General features: G+C 43.0%; 1 pseudogene; it reads right to left on the reverse strand.

The window, feature by feature from the left end:
• Positions 1-1051: 1051 nt before the first annotated feature.
• LOC123459531 lies at positions 1052-2313 on the reverse strand (annotated as a pseudogene).
• Between the last annotated feature and the right edge of the window lie 4852 nt (positions 2314-7165).

Genomic DNA, 7165 nt, shown 5'->3' on the forward strand with positions numbered 1-7165 from the left:
CATGAGGTAGATTGGTCTGTAATTTTCTTTATTTGTTCTGTCTTTGCGTGGTTTTGGTATCAGGGTGATGCTGGCTTCATAGAAGGAGTTTGGTAGGATTCCTTCTTTTTCTATTTTATGGAAAAGTTTAAGAAGCAATGGTGTTAGTTCTTTACTGAAGGGCTGGTAAAATTCAGTAGTGAATCCATCTGGGCCTGGTCTTTTTTTAGTTGGGAGATTTTTGGTAACTACTTGGATCTCCATACTTTTTATTTTCTTTGTCTCATTTTGTTTTCCTGTATAAAAAAGACTCCTGATATGTTACCATAGGTAGGGAGGGGAAGGAAAAAAGATATATCCCTTGGTTAGAGGAACAGGGCAGGAGGATCAGCTTCAAAAAGAGGTGGGGGCCTGGAGAGATGGCTTAGCGGTTAAGCGCTTGCCTGTGAAGCCTAAGGACCCCGAGGCTCAATTCCTTCCCCAGGACCCACGTTAGCCAGATGCACAAGGGGGCGCATGCGTCTGGAGTTCGCTTGCAGTGGCTGGAAGCACGCCCATTCTCTCTGTCTCTCTCTCTCTCTCTCTCCCTGACTCTCTCTCTCTCTCTCCCTCTCTCTCTCTCTCTCTCTGCCTCTTTCTCTCTCTCTCTCTGTTGCTCTCAAACAAATAAATAAAATAAACAACAAAAAAAATTTTTTTTTAAAGGTGGGGAATGTCATTTAAGGCAGTAAAATATCCTCTTAAAAAAAACTGGCATGGCATGGGCTGGAGAGATGGCTTAGCGGTTAAGCGCTTGCCTGTGAAGCCTAAGGACCCCGGTTTGAGGCTCCGTTCCCCAGGTCCCACGTTAGCCAGATGCACAAGGGGGCGCACGCGTCTGGAGTTCGTTTGCAGAGGCTGGAAGCCCTGGTGCACCCATTCTCTCTCTCTCCCTCTATCTGTCTTTCTCTCTGTGTCTGTCGCTCTCAAATAAATAAATAAAAAATTAAAAAAAAAAAAACTGGCATGGCCACAGCTTCAGAGGAAGGCTTCTTGGTGGGGTTTTCTGGGCTCACAGCGGCTTCTCTACTGCTCACTCCCGATTGCCTTCTTCCTCATGCAGGTCAGGGTGCTGCAGGGCTCGGAAGGCAGAGGTTCGCTTATGTGGGCTGAACGTCAGCATTTCCAGCAGCAGCTGTGCTCCAGACTCCGCCATCTCCGGGACTACCGACTGCACTGGGCCAGGCCCTCTTGGGGAAAAGGCTTCTCCGGGTAGAGATACATCTGGAGGCCGGTCATCTTCTGGGGGGCAACCCAATCAGATCAAAAATTTTGCCCAACTGGTTAGCTTCAGAGTTTTCACAGAAGAGAGGCTTTCGACGGAACATCTCTGTAAAGATACAGCCAACACTCCACACATCCACAGGCGCTGCATATGTAGACTGCAGAACTTCAGGAGCTCGGTACCAGAGAGTAACAACCACAGGTGTAAGGGCCATCTGGTAGCTATAGATTCTGGCCAGGCCAAAGTCAGCCAGCTTGACTGTCCCACTACTTGTCACCAAAATGTTCTCTGGCTTCAGGTCACGGTGAACGATGCAATTGGCATGAAGGAAATCTAGGCCTCTTAGAAACTGACGCATCAGATCCTTGATGGTCTCAGCTGGCAAGCCCAGTGGGGGTGCCTTGTCTAGATATGTCCTTAGATCTTGGTCTATATGCTCAAACACTGGAGTCACCTTGATCTCCCCGTCAGTTTGAGAAGTGGCACACACATCCAAGAGCCGGACAACATTGGGATGCTCAAAAGCCTCTAGCCGCCTCAGTAGGGCCACCTCGAGAACTGTACTGATGGGAAGGCCCCCGCCAGCTCCTCCTCCATTGGGGACTCTCACAGTCTTGAGTGCCACAAAGCGTCCACTGTGGGGATCACGGACCTTGTACACTGTCCCATAGGCACTGTGGTGGTTTGATTCAGGTGTCCCCCATAAACTTAGGTGTTCTGAATGCCAGCTCCCCAGCTGATGGAGATTTGGGAATTAATGCCTCCTGGAGGGAGTGTATTGTTGGGGGCAGGCTTATGGGCTTTATAGCCAGTTTCCCCATGCCAGTGTTTGGCACACCCTCCTGTTGCTGTGTTCCATCTTATGTTGGCCAGGGGGTGATGTCCACCCTCTGCTCATGCCATCATTTTCCCCTGCCATCGTGAAGCTTCCCCTCGAGCCTATAAGCCAAATAAACCTCTTTTTCCCAGAAGTTGCTCTTGGTTGGGTGATTTCTACCAGCAATGCGACCCAGACTGCAACAGGCACCAACACCAATTTCAGCCACTGGCTCATGTCGAGAGGTAGCCATTCTCAGATCAGGGGATACCCTTATGACAGGCCAAGAGCTACAGGGACGCCGTTATCAGGGCCAGGGAGCCGGATCCTGCAGCACCATACACCCGGGCTCGGTCCGGGCAGCTGGACGCTACGGGCCGGACCATAGACGCGGCTGCGGGCTAGAGAGGCCCCTGCACCCCCACCCTCACCAGAGAGGTGCCTCCATACTTGTTATAGGTCAATTTAAGTTGTTAATCTCATCTTGATTTAATTTAGGTAGTTCATATGAATCAAGGAAATCATCCATCTCTTTCAGATTTTCAAATTTAGTGGAGTATATGTTCTTATAGTATGTCCCCATTATTTTTTTAAATTTCTCTGGTATCTGTTGTGATGGTGTCTTTTTCATCTCTAATTTTATTCATTTGTGTTTCTTCTCTCCTTTTTTTGGTCAGATTTGCTAAAGGTTTATCAATGTTGTTTATCCTTTCAAAGAACCAATTCTTTGTTTCCTTGATTCTGTGGATTGTTTTTTGGTTTCTATTTCAATAATTTCTGCCTTAATCTTTATTATTCCTTCCCGTTTACTGATTTTTGGTTTGCCTTGTTCTTTTTCTGAGGCTTGAAGGTGAAGCATTAAGTTATTTACTTGATACCTTTCTAATTTCCCCCTTCCTTCCTTCCTTCCTTCCTTCCTTCCTTCCTTCCTTCCTTCCTTCCTTTTTTTGTCTTTTGAGGTAGGGTCTCACTTTAGCTCAGGCTGACCTGGAATTCTCTATGTAGTCTCAGGGTGGCCTCGAACTCATGGTGATCCTCCTACCTCTGCCTCCCAAGTGCTGGGATTAAAGGCGTGCACCACCAAGCCTGGGTCTAATTTCTTTCTTTTTTTCCTTTATATATTTGAGAGCAACAGACAGAGAGAGAAAGAAGCGGGGGTGGAGAGGTGGGGGTGGGGAATGGGTGCACCAGGGCTTCCAGCCACTGCAAACGAACTCCAGACGCGTGTGCCCCCTTGTGTATATCTGGCTAACATGGATCCTGGGGAACTGAGCCTTGAACCTGGGTCCTTCACAGGCAAGTGCTTAACCACTAAGCCATCTCTCCAGCCCTCTAATTTCTTAATATAGGCACTTAAAGCTATAAATTTCCCTCTTAAGACTGCCTTCATTGTATCCCAAAGGTTTTGTTATGTTCTGTGCTCATTATCATTTGATTTTATGAATTTTTTATTTCCTCCTTGATTTTTTTATTGACCCATTTATCATTTAGTAGTATATTGTTTAGTTTCCATGATTTTGTATATGATCTATAGCTTTTCTTGCTATTGATTTGTAGTTTGAGCCCATTGTGACCAGATAGAGTGCAAGAAATTATTTCAATTTTCCTGCATTTGTTAAGACTTGTTTTGTGTTCTACTTTATGGTTTACTTTAGAGGATATTCCATGTACTGCTGAAAAGAATGTGTATTCTGCAGCATTTGGATGAAATGTCCTGCATATATCTATTAGTTCCATTTGTTCTATGACCTATTTAATCCAGATGCATCTCTGTTTATTTTTTCCCAAAATGACCTGTCATTGATGAGAGTGGGGTGTTGAAGTCACCCACTACCACTGTGTTTGGTGTTATCTGTGACCTTAGTTCTAACGGAATTTGTTTGATGAAGTTGGGAGTCCCCCCCGTTAGGTGTGTATATGTTTAGGATTTTAATGTCCTCCTGTTAAAGTGTGCCTTTAATCAATATAAAGTGATCTTCCTTATCTTTCCTAACTAATGTTGGACTGAAGTCTACCTTGTCAGATATTAGGATAGCAACCCCTGCTTGTTTTCTAGGCCCATTTGCTTGAAACACCGCTTTCCAACCTTTCATCCTAAGATAGTGTCCATCCTTTGTAGAAAGGTGAGTTTCTTGGAGGCAACAAATTGAAGGATCCTGCTTTTCAACCCAGTTTGCAAACCTATGTCTCTTGGTTGGGACATGGAGGCTGTTAATATTAAGAGTTATTATTGAAAGGTGTGTATTTATTTTTGCCATTTTTCTTGTTCTGTAGTTCTTCCAGTTTTGCTCTCTTGTATTAACCTTTGCTCTTTTGTATTAACTAGTATTTGAGTATGGTTTGTTTTTTCCAGGTTCCTTGTATGTGTGCTTTTCTTTCTCTTCAGCATGGAGGATCCTGTCAAGTGTTTTATGTAGAGCTGGTTTTCTCTTCAAATATTCCTTTAGCCTGTTTTTGTTGTGGAATGTCCTTATTTCTTCGTCTATTTGAATGGATAGGTTCGCAGTATAAAGTAACCTTGGTTGACAGTTGTTATTTTTCAGAACCTGGAATACATCATTCCAAGCCCTTCTGGCTTTTAAAGTTTGTGTTGAATAATCTACTTTGATCCTGATGGGCTTGCCTTTGTATGTGACTTGATTTTTCTGTCTAACTGTTTTCAATATATTTTCTTTGGTTTGTATGTTTGGTAGTTTAATTATAATATGGGAAGGAGAGGATCTTTCCAGGTTTTGTCTTTTTTGTGTCCTAAAGGCTTTCTGTATTTGCACTGGCATCTCTTTCCCAGTTTGGGGGAAGTTTTCTTCTATGATTTTGTTGAAAATGACTATTATGCCTTTGGAGTGAAATTCTTCTACTATGCCCTGATTTCTTATGTTTGATCTTTTCATAGTGTCCTGAATATTTTGAAATTCCCATTCATACTTTCCTTTCAGTTCATCTTTCTCTATGTTGGAATTATTAGTATTATTATTAGTATAGTATTAGTAGTAGTATTACTGTATTAGTTCTGCCACCTGGTCATCTAGTTTAGGTATTCTGTCTTCTCCTTCATCCATTCTACTGGTAAGATTTTCTACTAAAGTCACAGCCCCTTAGGATGTGTGTTGCCCCACACCCTTAATCCTGTCAACTAGGAGGCTAAGATTTCTGGTCTGTTGAGAGTTCCAAGTCAGCTTGTGACCACGTGAAACCCTTCCCTAACAAACAACAGAAGAGGAAACAAGGGTACTGTAAATCAGGAAGCAACAAATGTCATGCCCAAAACATAGATTATTTAAGAATGGCAAATCCAACCATCCATCAGATTTAACATATAATTTATCCTGACATGGAAGGTGCAATTAGCACTTCCGATTCAAGCCTATATACCAGGCTTATTTGGTGGGTACTGACCTGGTGTAATCCTAGTTATCTTTTGGGATGGCTTTGGTCTCAATTATGCTATGCTCCTGCTTGGGTCCCTCTTTGCTGCACTGTGGGCTCAGGTAGGCTGGCTGGGTTGCTGGCTGTTGCTCTGATTGCCTGTGCTGGGTACTGTGTAGGTAAGCTCCTTTTTCCAGGTCTCTGATGCTTGTTGACACTTGCACTGGCAGTGGGGGAGGGGAGGCTGTGGATGGTGGCTGATGTTTTTCTGCTGGTCCTTATGATCCTCTTCCTCATGAGCTACTCCTCTGTTCTTTCCTGCCATCCTCCCTTCACATTTCTTGATTTTGAAAGGAGCTCCGGTGTGAGTGGAGAATCTCCTCACCTGGGTTTTCCTGTTGCTCAGTCCAAGCCTGGAGGCTAGAGCCATGCGGACCTGGTGCCACTGCTGCTGGAGCCGCTTCAGCCTGCTTCTGTGGGCTCTACCTGCTCTGCATCTCTCCTACTTCTCTGCTGCAGTTAATACTTTCTTGTACTCCTTACTTTTTAGTAGAAGAGTGTCTCTCTCTCTCTCTCTCTCTCTCTCTCTCTCTCTCCCTCTCTTTCTTTCTTTCTTTCTTTCTTTCTTTCTTTCTTTCTTTCTTTCTTTCTTTCTTTCTTTCTTTCTTTCTTTCTTTTGGCATTTTTCCCCCTAGGCTGCTTTGGCGTGATTTCTTATGCCACCATCTTAACTAGAAATCTCATTTTGATTTAATTTTGGCCAGTCATGTAAATCTAGGAAATCTTCCATTTCTTTCAGATTTTCAAATTTAGTGGAGTATATGTTTGTAACATATGTCCTTATGATTTTCTGAATTTCATTGGTATCTACTGTAATGGTACATTTTCATCTCTAATTTTATTAATTTGTATCTCTTTTTTCAAATATTTTTTACTTATTTGAGAGAGTGAGAAAGAGATAGATAGATAGATAGATAGATAGATAGATAGATAGATAGATAGATAGAGAATATGGGTCCATCAAGGCCTTTAGCCACTACAAACAAACTCCATGTATATGTGCCACCATGTGCATCTTGCTTACGTGAGATGTGGGGAAATGAACCTGGGTCCTTAGGCTTACAGGCAGGTACCTTTACCACTAAGCCATCTCTCCAGCCCCTGGCTCTCTACTTTCTGTTTATACACTTATTCTGTACACATCATATAATGTAATTATACAATATATGACACTTTGTGTTGGAGTTCTTCCATTTTCATATATTTTCAAAGTTTATCTGTTATATTTATTGGTACTTAATTCATGTTTATGGTTGAATAAATAAATATCCCATTCCATTTCTTTTTCTTTTTAAGACATGATCTCACTCTTGTCCAGGCTGACTGGAACTTTGTAGCACCAGCCTTGTCTCAAACTCACAGCAATCCTCCTACCTCAGCCTCCCAAGTGTTGGGATTAAAGGCATGCATCAATACACCTAGCTCAGGCATTCCATTTCTTTCATTCTTTCCTTCTTTATTTTCTTTCTTTCTTTCTTTATCCCTTCCTTCCTTCCTTCCTTTCCTTCTCTCTCTCTCTCTCTTTTTTTTTTTTTGAGGTAGGGTCTCATTTTAGCCCAGGCTGACCTGGAATTCATTCTGTATTCTCAGGGTGGCCTCGAACTCATGATGATCCTCCTACCTCTGCCTCCTGAATGCTGGGATTAAAGGTGTGCGCCACCACACCTGGCTTTTTTCTT

The sequence above is a fragment of the Jaculus jaculus genome, chromosome 3 (assembly GCF_020740685.1).
Source record: "Jaculus jaculus isolate mJacJac1 chromosome 3, mJacJac1.mat.Y.cur, whole genome shotgun sequence".
Taxonomy (NCBI): domain Eukaryota; kingdom Metazoa; phylum Chordata; class Mammalia; order Rodentia; family Dipodidae; genus Jaculus; species Jaculus jaculus.